Source organism: Mobula birostris, chromosome 4 (assembly GCF_030028105.1).
Source record: "Mobula birostris isolate sMobBir1 chromosome 4, sMobBir1.hap1, whole genome shotgun sequence".
NCBI classification, from domain to species: domain Eukaryota; kingdom Metazoa; phylum Chordata; class Chondrichthyes; order Myliobatiformes; family Myliobatidae; genus Mobula; species Mobula birostris.
Window position 1 is genome coordinate 185,021,279 of NC_092373.1, and position 16,368 is coordinate 185,037,646.

A 16,368-nucleotide genomic window follows, 5' to 3' on the forward strand; every position below is an offset into this window, starting at 1 on the left:
ATTAAGTATATCATTGACTTTAAAGTGCTGAAGTACCATAAGGGATATGAAAGGTTTTGTATAGATGCAAGCATTTTTTTAGATAGTCAAGTTATTGCATTGATTTAACCGGACAGGGTCGCTCAGTTGAAAGGTCTGGGGAATTCACAATGCAACTGAATTAATTCATTCATGGAATGTGGGAATTGCTGACAAGGGCAATACTTGCTGCATATCTACAGATAGTCCTTCATGTAGGTTGCTTTGTATTGGCTGAATAAATTGAAGAGTGAGTTCCAGTACGCGAATGGTTTGAATTTCTTTTTTTTTAGATAGATGATCTATGGCGGGGAAAGTGGTTCATTTGGCTACAGCTACTGCTGCAGTTCAACTTTCAGATACCAAACAGCACATTCGTGAAGTTAAAGCTGAGAACTGGAATGGGTCCATCCAGTAAATAATTGTGATTGAGGTGAGTGCCTGTCTTCAAAAGTCCCTTTGTTATTGCACATGCTTTCACGGGTCGCTGGTTCAGAAGGGATTTGAGGAAACACTTGGCATAAACAGTTTTTTCTGAATGTTAACCCTGGAAAAGTAGCATATAAAGCTTTGTTGGTAGGGGAATTGTACAATGAGTTTCAAACAGCATGTCAGTACTGAATTGTAGGAGGGCGGGAGGAACTGACAAAGGATACTTCAGTTCAGTACTGACAGGCCTTAAGCACACTGAGCGATTTCCCTGACCAACAAAGCTTAGTATGCTGGTTTTTCAATGTTATCATTCAAGATGCAGCAAAAAAAATCTACAAATGCAACACAAATTCCAATAAGCACAAAAACAAATTTATGAAATGCTTCCAAAATGCACTCCATTAACCAACCTCTGTGAGGTGACTTAGGGTGAATTGGACATTACATTGCTGCAAAGTGTTTCATGTGAAAGTTATAAGAAAGAACTTCAATTAATATTGCAGTCTTAGCCGTCCCAAAGTGTTTCAAAGCCAATAACTTTCTTTTTGATTATAGTCACTATAACGATGCTGGGAACTCCAGCAGCCAATTAGCAGATACCGCATATAGCATGGTAGTGTAGCAGTTGGCGTAACATTGTTACAGCACCAACGATCACTGATCGGTGTTCAATTTCCTTTGAGGGAGTTTATACGTTCTCCTTGCGACTGCACAGGTTTCCTCCAGGTGCTCCGGTTTCGTCCCACATTCCAGAGTTGTACAGTTAAGAGTTAGCGACTTGTAGGCATGCTATGTTGGCGCTAGAAGCGTGGCGACACTTGTGGGCTGCTTAGCACAACCTTTGCTGATTAGATATGACATAATCGACACACTTCAGTGTATGTTTTGATAGTTTGATGTACATGTACAAAATAAAGGTAATCGCTTTCTTTAAAATCTCTCGTAGTTATGAAAGAAAATAATGAGTAACTTGTGTACTACATTCATTGATATTCTGCTTCAACATTATCCCTGAGTTCCACCTGTTTACATTTGTAGTCTAAATATATTCCCAGCTCCTACCAAATGTTGCACGTGGTTGGGGTTCTGGTGGTGATTTACTACAAACTAGAAATATCTTTTCCATCAAATATTTTTCTGCTGTCACAACCTCCCTTCCTCAATGTTTTGCCAATTTTATCCCTTGAAACGATTTGTTCTTCTTTTGTGCATTCTGTGTTTGATGTTTTCTTTGAATGGGTTCCATGGTGTTTCGTTGTTTCGAGGCTGTCTGTGGGAAGACAAATTTCATGCTTGTATACTGCATGCATACTTTGATAATAAATGTACTTTGAATCTTTTCAATCTTTGATAAACTTTTCTAAAAAACGACCATCAGGCCACTGCCATAGTGTCATCTGGGGATACGTGCCATCTGCAAATTGGCTTAAGCAGTTTCTGCACCTTGGATGCATTCACACTTCAGAGGTTCTGCAACTGCATAGGACTTTGGCCCACCTTGAAAGTTTTACGTATCAATGCATTCCCTAAAAGCTTGCTCCTTTAAAACTCACAACTGTCAATTTTCCTAATTCCACCTTAACTCTTCAACCATTTGGTCTTGTATCGACCTGCACAAACCTACTCACTGCCCCATTGTTGGGGAGGGTTTAGACTAATTTGGATGGGAACCAGGGTGATAGGGCGAAGGAGGGGGCAGTTGATATTCAACCAGATGTAGTGTGCAGTGAGACTGTGAGCGAGGACAAGCAGATGATAGGGGAAATTTGCAGTCAGTGAGATGAGTTAAAGTGTAACGGGGCTAAAATCAAAAAGGTTGATGAATACAGCACCGTAGTTTATTTTTTTATTTGAATGTATGCAATACTGTATACACAATAATGTAGATGAGCTTGTAGCACAGTTAGAGACTGGCAGGTGTGATGCTGTGGCTATCTTTGAGTCATGGCTGAAAGAAGATCATAGTTGGAAGCTTAATATCCAAAGATGCACATTGTATTGAAAAAGACAGGTGGGAAGGCAAAGGGGCTAGAGTGGCTCTGTTGGTAAAAAATGAAGTCAAATCTTTGGAAAGAGGTGACATAGGATTGGAAGATGTAGAGTCCTTGTGGATAGAATTAAAAAACTGCAAGGGTAAAAAGATCCTGGTGGGAATTTTATATAAGCCTCCAAAGAGTAGCCGGGATATGGCTACAAAATTTACAATGGGAGTTAGAAAATGCATGTCAAAAGGTAATGTTATGATAGTCTTGGGGGATTTCGGTATTCCAGGGGACAGGGAAAATCAGGTTGGTGCTGATTTTGGATCCCAAGAGATGGAATTTGTAGAGTGCTTACAAGATGGATTTTAGAGCAGCTAGTGATTGAGCCCACAAGACAAACAATGATTCTGAATTGGGTGTTACGTTATGAGTCAGATTTAATTAGGGGGCTGAAAGTAGAGGAACCCTGAGGAGGCAGGGATCATAATATGATAGAACTCACCCTGAAGTTTGAGAGGGGAAAGCTAAAATCAGATGCATCAGTATTACAGTGCAGTGAAGGGAACTACAGAGAAATGAAAGAAGAGCTGGCCAAAGATGATTGGAAAGGGACACTAGCAGTGATGATGGCAAAACAGCAATGGCTGGAGTTTCTTGGAGCATTTCAGAAGGTTCAGGTTAGATTCATCCCAAATAAGAGTATTCGAAAGGGATGATAAGACCATAAGACCCTAAGTTATAGGAGCAATATTAGGCCATTCAGCCCATTGAGTCTTCTCTGCCATTCAATTATGGCTAATCCCGGATCCCACTCAACTCCATACACCTGCCTTCTTGCCATATCCTTTGATGCCCTGACTGATCAGGAAACTATCTACTTCTGCCTTAAATATACCCACAGACTTAGCATCCACCACAGTCAGTGGCAGAGCATTCCATAGATTCACTAGTCTCCAGATAAAAAAAATCCTCCTTACTTCTGTTCTAAAAGGTCGCCCCCACCCCCTCAGTTTTGAGACTGTGCCCTCTAGTTCTGGATACCCCTACAACAGGAAACATCCTCTCCACATCCACCTTATCTAGTCCTTTCAATATTTGGTTGGATTTAATGAGAACCCCCTGCATTCTTCTAAGCCAACCGGAAAAGGCCCCCTTTATTCCCACTTGCTGCCTCCTGCCCGTCAGCCATTCTTCTATCCATGCCAGCAGCCTCATGTGTGGCACCTTATCAAATGCCTTCTGCAAATCCAAGTAAATAACATCCACTGCCTTTCCTTTGTCCACCCTGCTTGTTACTTCCTAAAGAACTCTAACAGATTTGTCAGGCAAGGTTTCCCTTTACGGAAATCAGGCTGACTTTGACTTATTTTATCATTTGTCTCCAAGTACCCCGAAACCTCATCCTTAATAATAGACTCCAACACTTTCCCAACCACTGAGGTTAGGCTAAACGGCCTACAATTCCCCTTCTTTTACTTTCCCCCCTTCTTAAAAAGTGGAGTGACATTTGCAATCTTCCAGTCCTCTAGGGCCATGCCGGAATCAAGTGATTCTTGGAAGATCATGACCAATGCATCTGTTATCTCTTTAGCAACCTCTCTCAGAGCTCTAGGATGTAGTTCATCTAGTCCAGGTAACTTATCCATCATAAGACCTTTGAGTTTGCCTAGCACTTTTTCCTTTGTAATAGGAATGGCACTCACTCCTGCTCCCTGACACTCACACTCTGGCACACTGCTAGTGTCTTCCACAGTGAAGACAAATGCAAAGTATCCATCTGCCATTTCTTTGTCCCCTAATTGCTACCTCACCAGCATCATTTTCCAGTGGTCCAATATCAGCTCTCACCTCCCTTTTACTCTTTATATAACTGAAAAGAATTTCAGTATCCTGCTTTATATTATTGGCTAGTTTGCCCTCATCTTTTCCCTTCTTGTAGCTTTTTTTAGTTGCCTTTTGTTGGATTTTAAAGGCTTCCCACTTAGGTTTGCTACTTTATATGTCCTTTCCTTGGCTTTTATGCAGTCCTTAACTTCCCTTGTCAGCCACGGTTGCCTACCCCTGCCATTTAAGAACTACTTCTTCTTTGGGATATATCTATCCTGTGTCTTGTGCACTATTCTCAGACACGTAAGCCAACTCTGCTCTGCCATCATCCCTGCCAGTATCCTCCACCAATCCACCTGGGCAAGCTCCCCTCTCATGCCTCTGTAATTCCCTTTATTCCATTGCAGTACTGATACATGTGACTTATGCTTATTCCTCTCAAATTGCAGTATGAATTCAATCATATTACTCCCAATCTAAGATAGCCTTTCCCCGTGTAGGCTCAAGCACAAGCTGCTCTAAAAAGCCATCTTGTAGGTAGTCAACAAAGTCCCTTTCTTGCCGTCCAACACCAACCTGATTTTCCCACTCCCCTTGCATATTGAAGTTCCCATATAATTGTGACATTACCCCTATTACATGCCTTTTCCAGCTCCCTTTGCAATCTCAAGCCCCATCTTGACTACTATTTGGAGGCCTATATATTATTCCCATAATGATTTTTTCTACCCTTGCGTTTTCTTAACTCCACCCACAAAGATTCAACATTCTCTGACCCTGTTATCTCTTTGCAAAGAGGTAATTCCTTCTCTTAGCAACAGAGCCACACCACCACCTATTCCTTCCTTCCTGTCCTTTTGATACAAAGTATATCCTTTGATGTTAAGCTCCCAACTATGGCCTTCTTTCAGCCGCGACTCAGTGATTCCCACAACGTCATACCAACCAATCTCTGATTGTGCCACGAGTTCAACCACCTTTTTCCGAAGGCTACGTGCATTTAAGTCATGCATTCTTCACCGTTTTGAATTTTGCCTCTGCGTTACAATTTAACTCTTTGCTCTATCTGCATTTGTACCCAATCATTGGCTTGTCCTTCCTTACACTCATGTTACACCAATCACCTACTTGTAAACCTGCTGGCTCATCCTCAGCTCTATCATCTTGGTTCCCATCCCCCCGACATATTAGTTTAAGTCACTCCTAACAGCTCTAGTAAAGCTGCCCACAAGAATATTGGTTCTCCTCAGATTCAAGTGCAACCTGTCTCCTTTGTACAGATCACACCTGCCCCAGAAGAGGTCCCAATTATCCAGATATCTGAATCCCTACCTCCTGCTCCAATTCTTCAGCCACGCATTCGTTTGCCATCTCATTCTATTTCTAATCCTCACTGTCATGTGGCACAGGCAGCAATCCCGAGATTACTACCACTGAGGTCCTGCTTCTCAGCTTCCTGCCCAACTCCCGGTGTTCTGTTTTCAGGACCTCCACCCTTCTTCTACCTATGTCGTTGGTACCAATATGTACCATGACTTCTGGCTGTTCACCCTCCATTTTCAGGATATTGTGGACGCATTCAGAAACATCGCAGACCCTGGCAGTTGGGAGGCAAGCTACCATCTATGTTCCTTTTTCGCATCCACAGAATTGCTTTCTGTCGCTCTAATTACAGAGTCCCTAATTACTTCTGCCATCCTCTTCGGTTCCCTACCCTTCTGAGCCACAATGCCAGAGCCACGGCCACTGTTGCTTCCCTCAGGTACATCGCCTCCCCCGCCCCCACCACAAACAGTACTCAAAATGGAGTACTTATTATTGAAGGGTCGACCTTGCGGGTGGTCTCCACCATCTGACTTCTCCTTTCCTCTCCTGACAGTCACCCATCTATCTGTCTCCTGTAACCTTGGGGTGACAACCTCCCTGTAGCTCCTGTCTATCACCTCTTCACTTTCCCTAACAAGCCGAAGGTCATCGAGCTGCAGCTCCAGTTCCCTAACATGGTCTCTAAGGAGCTGCATCCGGATGTGGCCATTGGGGAGGCTGGTAGTCTCCCGGAAAGCCTACATCTGACACCCCGAACAGAAACACTGGCCCTGCAGACCTACCTCCTATTCCCTCAAGAGTGAAATAAGAAAGAAGAAATAAGTGATGAACTTACCTACTTACCTGTTCTCGCTGAAGCCCTGTTAGGCTAAGCCTTACCACTCTGACTCAGACCGTTTCCACGACGACCGCTCTCACGATGACCCCTCCGCTAGATGGTACCCCTGTTTTATGAAGAATGGGTTTTTAAAGCTCTTTGCAGGATGAGGCAACTTTGGCTGACAGGGGAAGTCAAAGACTGCATAAAAGCAGAAGAGAGGGCATAAAATAGAGTGAAAATTAGTGTGAAGTTAGAGGGTTGGGAAGCTTTTAAAAAAACCAACAGATGGCAACAAAAATCAACTGAAGAGAGAAAAGAGGAAATATGAAGGTATGCTAACGAATAATAGAAAAGACAATTTCAAGAATTACTAGATTGTGGAATGGTTCTGTAGGACAGGAAAATTGCCGATGTCACTCTACCCTATAAGAAGGGAGGAAGGCAGAAGAAAGGAAATTATAGCCAGTTAGCCTGACTTGATGTTGGAGTCAATTATTAAGGTTGAGGTTTCGGGTTCCTGGAGGCCTACAATAAAATAGGCCAAAGTCAACATGGTTTTCTAAAGGGGGAAACTTGCCTTACAAATCTGTTGGAACTCTTTGAGTAAATAACAGGTAGGAGAGACAAAGCAGATTTAGTGAGTGTTGTTTATTTGGATTTTCAGAAGGCCTTCGACAAGGTGCCACACATGAGGCTACTTAACATGTTAAGAGCCCATGGTATTACAGGAAAGGTACTAAGTTGGATAGACAATTGGTTGACTGGCAGGAGACAGAGTGTGGGAATAAAAGGGGCCTTTTCTGGTTGGCTGCCACTGACTAGTGGTGTGCTGCAGAGGTCAGTATTGGGACAGCTGATTTTCATGTTACATGCCAATAACTTAGATGAAGCAATTGATGGCATTGTGGCCAGGTTCGCAGATGATACGAAGATAGTTAGGTGGGCAGGTAATGTTGAGCAAACAGAGTGTCTGTGGAAGGACTTGGACAGATTGGGGGATGGGTAAAAAAGTGGCAGATAATGCTTGGTCATTTGAGGAGGAATAAAGGAGTGGACTATTTTCTAAATGGGAAGGAAACTCAAAAATCAGAGGTGCAAAGGGACTCAGGAGTCCTTGTGCAGGATTCCTCAAAGGTTAACTTGCAGGTGAGTCAGTGGTAAGGAAGGCAAATGCAACATTAGCAATCATTTGAGAGGACTAGAATACAAAAGTGTTTGATGGGCCTGTACTTGCTGCAGTTTAGAAGAATGAGGGAGGCTCTCATTGAAACTTATTGAACATTGAAAGGCCTAGGCTGAGTGGACATGGAGAAGAGAGTCTAGGACCAGAGGGCACAGCCTCAGATTTTTGGGACATCCATTTAGAGTTGAGATATTTCTTTAGCTATGGGAAGGTGAATCTATGGAATTCTTTGCCACAGACAGCCGTGCAGGCCAAGTCATTGGGTGGTTAATAGGTTCTTGATTAATCAGAGTCAAAGGTTATGGGAAGAAGGCAGGGGAATGGGGTTGAGAGGGATTACTCAATCAGCCATGATGGAATGGCATAACAGACTTGATAGGCCGAATGACCTTGTGGTAAACCATGTACATATGTTGTAACTCAGTTACCTGTCTGGACACACACCTCTGCTGACTGCCCCTGTGGCTCCTCCCACAGAGTCCTGTATAAAGGTGTTCGCCTTGCCCCTCCCCCTCAGTCCGGGGGCAGACACTCACTATGGAGGTCGTATTGTACAGCGAATAAAAGCCTTTCAGTATTTTACCAATCCTCAGTCTTTTGGAGTAATTGAAGGTGCTTCAATTTTATTCGCTGTACATTTTAAAACATGGAACAGTCCCTGAGACCAGACAAATTAGACCTCGATCCGCAAATGCCTGACGCTGGAAACGCTTTCGAACTCTGGCTGGCCTGCTTCGAAGCGTATCTAGAGGAGATTAAAGCGACCGACCCCGAAGCGAAGCGCAGAGTTCTACTCTCCAGGGTCAGTCCACGGGTTTATTCGCTGATCAGAGACCAGCCGAACTACGATGGCGCGATGAACGCACTCAAAAGACAATACCTGCGGCCGATAAACAGCGTCTATGCTCAGCATTGCTTAGCGACACGGCAACAACGGTCCGGGGAATCGGGTGCTGAGTTTGTCCAGGCCCTACAGACACTCGTGCGAGCCTGCAATTGCCAGGAGCTGACGGCGGCGCAGCATGCAGAACTCCTAGTGAGAGACGCCTTCGTCACGGGGACCAGGTCAGTGTACGTGCGCCAGCGGCTGCTGGAAAAAGCCGATCTTACCCTAAGTTCGGCAATCGAGCTGGCTGATACGTTGGAGGCCGCTCTGCATAACCCCAAGGCTCTCCAAGCACGCGATCCCCCGATGGCCTCGTGGGTGCCGCAGACCCCGCAACCCGCCGGCGAATCGACCTCGGCTGCAGCCAGTCGTGAGTCCGCGAAGTGCTACTTCTGCGGACTGGAGAAGCACCCCCAGAAATGTTGCGCGGCCCAATAAGCTACCTGTTCCAGCTGCGGAAAGAAGGGCCACTTCGCCAAGGTCTGTAAGTCAAAACCGCGAGTGGGATCGAGCAGTGCCGCATGCGAGACGTGGGGGTCGCCATCTTCCCTGCACACTGCCACCACGTTTGAGACATGGGGGCCGCCATCTTCCCTGCATGCCGCCACCACGTGCGAGACATGGGGTGGCCATCTTGGTTGGCGCCACCTCCCACCACCTATGACCAACGGGTGCTCATGGGCCTCCCCACCGCGCCAGACCAAGACAGCAACCCCACCCTGGCTTCCGTGACCCTCGACCAAAGCGCTCCCCACCAGCTCGCAAGGTCAATGATGGACATCCTGTTGAAGGGCACAGGACAAGCTGCCTGTTTGACACAGGCAGCACGGAGAGTTTTATCCACCCGGCCACGGTGCAGCATTGTGGACTTATGATACGGCCGGTAAGTCAGAGGGTCACCATGGCCTCCAGGTCGCATACAACAGACATCCGGGGGGGGGTTGTGTAGCGACGCTAGTGGTTCAGGGCACAGAATATCGGGACTTTAAGTTACCGGTCTTGCCTCAACTGTGTGCCCCTGTGCTGTTGGGGTTGGACTTCCAGAGCCACCTGAAAAGCGTGACTATGAAGTATGATGGGCCCCTCCCGCCAATTACTGTCATAAATTCCCTGTTTTGTAGAGATATGTCACGTACCCCGCTACTGACCACACACACACACCGACCCGCGCATCCCACCCAACATCATGCCAACTGCCACACTACCGACACCACTTGCGGCCTCTCCACCCTCAGGATCCCTCCCCCACCGCTGTTCGCCAACCTGACCCCCGACTGTAAACCCATGGCAACTAAAAGCAGGAGGTACAGCGCGGGGGACAGAGCTTTCATTAAGTCGGAGGTGCAGCGGCTGCTCAGGGAGGGGGTCATTGAGGCTAGCACAAGTCCTTGGAGGGCGCAGGTGGTGGTTGTTCGGAACGGGGAGAAGAATAGGATGGTTGTGGACTATAGCCAGACCATCAATAGGTTCACGCAGCTCGACGCGTACCCTCTACCCCGCATCGCGGATATGGTCAATCAGATAGCACAGTACAAGGTGTACTCAACCATAGACCTAAAATCCGCTTACCATCAGCACCCCATCCGCCAGGAGGACCGCCCTTACACTGCCTTCGAGGCGGATGGCAGGCTTTATCAATTCCTGCGCGTCCCCTTTGGTGTCACGAATGGTGTATCTGTCTTCCAGAGGGCAATGGACCAGATGGTGGACCAGTGCCAACTGAAGGCCACGTTCCCATATCTGGATAACATCACCATCAGCAGTCACGACCAGCAGGATCAAGACAACAACCTCCAAAAATTTCTCCAAGCGGCCAAATCTTTCAACCTCACCTATAACAAGGACAAGTGTGTATTTGGGACCACCCGACTTGCTATCCTTGGGTGTGTCGTGGAGAATGGAGTCATTGGCCCTGACCCCGACCGTATGCACCCCCTGTTGGAACTCCCTCTTCCCAATACCCTCAGACCCCTCAAAAGGTGCCTGGGCTTCTTTTCATATTACGCCCAATGGGTCTCTAACTATGCAGACAAGGCCCTCCCCCTGGTCAAGTCCACCACATTCCCCCTCTCTGCCGAGGCCCACGCAGCCTTCAGCCACATAAAAGGGGACATTGCTAAAGCAGCAATGCATGTGGTGGATGAAGCCATTCCCTTCCAAGTAGAGAGTGACGCCTCCGACTTTGCGCTGGCTGCTACCCTCAACCAGGCAGGAAGACCAGTGGCGTTCTTCTCCCGTACCCTTCAAGGCCCTGAAATTCGGCACTCTGCGGTAGAGAAAGAGGCCCAGGCCATAGTGGAAGCTATAAGGCACTGGAGGCACTATCTTGCCGGCAAAAGGTTCACCCTGCTAACTGACCAGCGCTCAGTCGCATTCATGTTTAATAATCAGCAGCGGAGCAAAATCAAAAATGATAAAATTCTGAGGTGGAGAATTGAACTCTCCACCTACAACTATGACATCATGTACAGGCCTGGGAAGCTCAACGAGCCCTCCGATGCCCTATCCCGGGGAACATGTGCCAGCGCGCAGATCGACCGGCTATACGCCCTACATGTAGACCTTTGCCACCCGGGAGTCACCCGGCTTTTCCACTTCGTGAAAGCCCGGAACCTGCCTTACTCCGTTGAGGAGATCAGGATGATGACCAGGGACTGCCAAGTCTGCGCAGAGTGCAAACCGCACTTCTACCAACCCGAGAAGGCACCACTCATCAAGGCCACCCGCCCCTTTGAGCGACTGAGTGTTGACTTTAAGGGCCCCCTTCCCTCCACCGACCGCAATGTGTACTTTCTTAACGTAATTGACGAGTACTCGCAGTTCCCCTTCGCCATCCCCTGCCCCGACACCACTACTACATCAGTTATAAAAGCCCTGCGCAAGCTCTTCACTCTGTTCGGATACCCATGCTATATCCACAGTGACAGAGGGTCCTCGTTTATGAGTGACGAGCTGCGCCAATATCTACTGGCCAGGGGAATTGCAACCAGTAGGACCACAAGCTATAATCCCCGGGGGAATGGACAGGTAGAGAAGGAGAATGGCACAGTGTGGAAAGCCACGCTCTTAGCCCTCAGGTCAAAGGGACTGCCGGTCTCCCGCTGGCAGGAGATCCTTCCCGAGGCACTCCACTCCATCCGCTCCCTGTTATGCACAGCCACCCCTCATGAGCGGCTCTTTTCGTTTCCCAGAAAATCGACCACTGGAACCACCCTACCATCTTGGCTGACGTCCCCGGGGCCAGTGCTGCTCCGGAAACATGCCAGGAGCAATAAATACTCCCCGATAGTCGAGAGGGTTCACTTACTTCATGCGAACCCCCAGTATGCCTACGTGGTTTTACCTGATGGGCGGGAGGACACGGTCTTCATCCGCGACCTGGCGCCCGCAGGAGCTCCGGGCCCCTACCCTGAACACTCCGTGGTGACTATTGACCCCGTACCCACCAATGTATGTACCTACAAGACACCGTGCACCCCAAACTCTATACAGACACCACACGACACTCCCATACCGGGCGCGACGCACACGCACGAGGGATTACCGACGCCTAACGTGCTGGCACCTGAAGTCAGGCTGGAGCCAGCACAACAGCCATCGCCGGTACTACGTAGATCACAGCGACGGACTCGACCGCCTGATAGACTTAACCTGTAAATATACTTCTTGTAAATATTGTCAGTCACTTCACCCCGCGGGACTCTTTTTAAAAAAAGGAGGGGTGAATGTGGTAAACCATGTATATATGTTGTAACTGGGTTACCTGTCTGGACACACCCCTCTGCTGACTGCCCCTGTGGCTCCTCCCACAAAGTCCTGTATAAAGGTGTTTGCCTTGCCCCTCCCCCTCAGTCCGGGGGCAGACACTCACTGTGGAGGTCGTATTGTACAGCGAACAAAAGCCTTTCAGTATTTTACCAAACCTCAGTCTTTTGGAGTAATTGAAGGTGCTTCAGACCTAATTCTGCTTCTCTGTCTTATGGTCTTAAGGTCTTATCATAAAGCAATACTATGATCACTTTGCTTAACAATAAGCTTCAGAGAGTGGTAAAATTAGTCAGCCACATCATGGGTACTAGGCTCTGTAGTATCAAAGACATCTTCGAGGATTGGTGTCTCAAAAAGGCAGCATTCATCATTAATGACCCCATAACCCAGGTCATGCCCTTTTCTCATTGTTAACATCAGGAATCAGTGATTCAAGAACAACTTTTTTCCCTCTGCCGTCCGATTTCTGAATGGACACTGAACCCATGAATACTATCTTGCTACTTTTTATTTCTGTTTCTGCACTACGTGTTTAATTTGTGAGGTGAGGTGAAGGCCTCTGTCGGTCAGAGTTCACCATGGATATTGCATCCTAGCTGTCTAGATATGCAAACCAGGCAGTACAATATGGAGAGCAAGCTGTTGCCCATGTAGCAAGCTCCCCCTCTCCATATATATAAATATATATATATTCACAGTTTTTCTTCTTTATTTGTCATTGTGCTGCTGCTGCAAAGTTAACAAATCTCATGACATATGCCGGTGATATTAAACCTGATTGTAATTCTGAAACAACAGGAATTCTGCAGATGCTGGAAATTCAAGCAACACACATCAAAGTTGCTGGTGAACGGGCATCACTGGAAGAGGCTTCGCAGTAGTGAATTTTAAAAATGCAAACAACAGGAATTCTGACGTAGGGTCTCGGCCTGAAACGTTGACTGTACCTCTTCCTAGAGATGCTGCCTGGCCTGCTGCATTCACCAGCAACTTTGATGTGTGTTGCTTGTAATTCTGATTCTAATTGTGTACTTTCTTGTACAAATTATACATAATTTATGCTTATTTTATGATTTTGTTCTGAATGCTACTGATCTACTTAGAAGTTTGTATAGATTCAGCATGTCTTCTAAAACTTTGACAAACTTCTGTACAGTGTACAGTGGAGAGTACCCCATAGGTTGCATTGTGGCCTGGTATGGAAATGCTACTGCACAGGAACAGAAAAGTCTACAGAGGGTGGTCGATTCTGCCCAGTCCATCACAAACAAAGCCCTCCCCACCACTGAAAAAAACTTACATGGAGCACTACCAGAAGAATGCAGCAGCCACAATCAAGGAGCCCCACCATCCAGGTAAGGCTCTCTTTTCATCACTGCCGATGTTCAGGAAGCATACTACCAGATTTAGGGAAAGTTCCTATCCTACAGCCATTAGCTCCTCTACTGGTGTGGATAACTTCAGTTACCTCTACTCTGAACCGATTCCACAACCTACAAACTCACTTTCAAGGATTCTACAATTCATGTTCTCCGTATTATTTATTTTTTATTTGTACAATTTGTCTTCTTTTGCCACATTGGTTGTATTTCTGTCTTTGTGTGTAGATTTTCATTGATTGTATTGTTTATTTTTGGTTCTACTGTGAATGCCCGTGAGAAAATAAATCTCAAGGTAGTATATGGTGACATAGACGTACCCTTTTAATACATTTGCTTCGAGTTTTATAATATGCTATGTGTCTGTGACGCTGTTGCAAGCACGTTTTTCATTGCAGCTGGTCATACATGTACTTGCGCATATTCAAAGTACATTTATTATCAAAGTATGGAACAGAATACAACTCAGATTCATCCTCCTGCAGACAGCCGTGAAAGAAAGACCCTGGAACCATTCAAGAAAATATCAAACACCCAATGTTTGAAGAAAGAACTAATTGCGCAGACAACAAAAGGTAAGCTAAAGCACGTAGTATATCAAACATTAAACTAGGAGTTCATGACAAAAAACTTGACCTTGACTTTGTCTCATCAATGCGAAGGCTTTCTATGGCAGTGAATGTGAATGGTACAGATGAGCAGCTGGTAGATCTGCAGCATTATGACTGTGGTATCTCAGGATCTATCTTGAACTCTGGTGTTTACATATCGCAACCCTCACCCCCAAAACCAGGTGCTCCAGTTTCCTCCCAAATCTCAAAGGCCTCAAGTTTCAAGTTTGTTTATTGTCAGCAACATATATATCCAGGGAATAAATGCCATAAGAATTTGCCCTTCACAGCAGTAGAGGCACCATAGATTACAAACATGATGAGCATTAGTTAATATTGGGTTTCCACCCAAAATGTTGACCCCAGTCCTGAAGTAGGGTTTTGAACATCACTGAAAAAATAGACAATTCTTTTCCTCCCACTAGAGTTCCTTCAAGAAACTGTTTGGTGCATCAATAAACATAGGTTTAAATTAAGAGAAATTGTACATGACAAAATAAACATTAGCAGCACACACAAAATGATGGAGGAACTCAGAAGTCGGCTAGCATCTACGGAAATGAATAAACAGTCGACGTTTCAGGCCAAGATCCTTCTTCGGGACTGGAAAGGAAAGGGGAAGATGTCATAATACAAAGGTGGGAGAGTGGAAGGGAGGATAACTAGAACAGCCGAGAGGATCATACGGGTCTCCCTACCATCCATCAGGGACAGTTATCAGGAGTGCTGTGTACACAGGGCCCATAGTATTATCAAGGGTCCCACCCATCCATCCAGTATCCTCTTGGACTTTCTGCCATCAGGCAGGAGACTCCGATGCATAGAAACAAGAATAATCAGGATGGGAAGCAGTTTCTTCCTCCAGGCCACAGGGCTTCTGAATTCCCTGTTGCATCATATTTGAAGTGTCACTGGTTAATCTGTTCCATACCTTACAGTACTTAATATTAATGCACTTTAGTTTGTTATTTATGTGTGATTCATCTGTAGATTTTAACCTTACCTTCATAAGTTATCGTGTGTTATGTGTACTACTGTGCTTTACACCTTGGTTCAGAGAAACATTATCTCATTTGTATGTACATTATGTGGTTCTATACGTTATATACATGTATGTAGTTCAATGACAATAGACTTGACTTGACTTGACTTGACTAGAGGTGATAGGTGAAGCCAGGTAGGTTGGAGAGGAAGGAATCTGATGGGAGAGGAGAGTGGGCTATGGGAGCAGGGGAAGAAGGAAGGACACTTGGGGAGCTGATAGACAGATGAGGTAAAATAAACATTATTAGAGTGAGTTGAGAGAGAACTAACATAGTCTGAGATGATGTTTCAGGTTGGTTCAAGAACCTATTGGCAGTGGGGAAGAAGCTATTGAATGTTGAGGTGTGGGTCTTCAAGCTTCTGTACCACCTTGCCTAATTGGTGGCTGTCCCCTTCCTGAGACATTATCTCTTGCAGATGTCCTCAATGATTGGGAGAGATGAACCTGTGATGGAACTGGGTCCACCACTCCAGGTAGCCTCTTGCATTCTATGAAGTTTCCATGCTAGGCTGTGGTGTAACCAATCAGAAATCTTATATTTGCAGTGGTCTATTTGAGTCTTTGACTACATGTCGGTTTGCTGGTTAATTGGCCACTGTACATTTTCCCTAGTTTGAGGGTGAGTGGTAGAAAATGAGGTAAGGGTTGTAGACGCTGGAAATTTGTGGGAAAGTAGCGGAGAATGGGATTGTTCCTGCAGCTGGGAGATTGCTTTGGCTGGAATTGCTTCCTTCTACTTCATATGGAGTTGTGCCACCCTTGGCACTTAGCTGAGTCCTCAGCAAATTTCACCAAATCTGTGGTAAGACGTCTGAAGAATGCGTTTAAAAGCATTTGCACCACTCCAGGGTTCCCGTTATGCCACGGCACAGCAGATCGGAAATGGGTACTGCATACCACAGCAGGAGAAAGCCGCCAAAATGGTGACCCTACCGGGAGCGGGGGAGGGGAGGGAGGTGCTGGACCGATGGACAGCTGATCATTAGTTTCGCTCACCGATTCCGGCCGAAATTCGGGCCCTTCGCTCCCTGTCACTGACTGCACAGACCTGCCCCTACCTGTCACTCAGCAAAGAGCCCCGCCCTTCACTG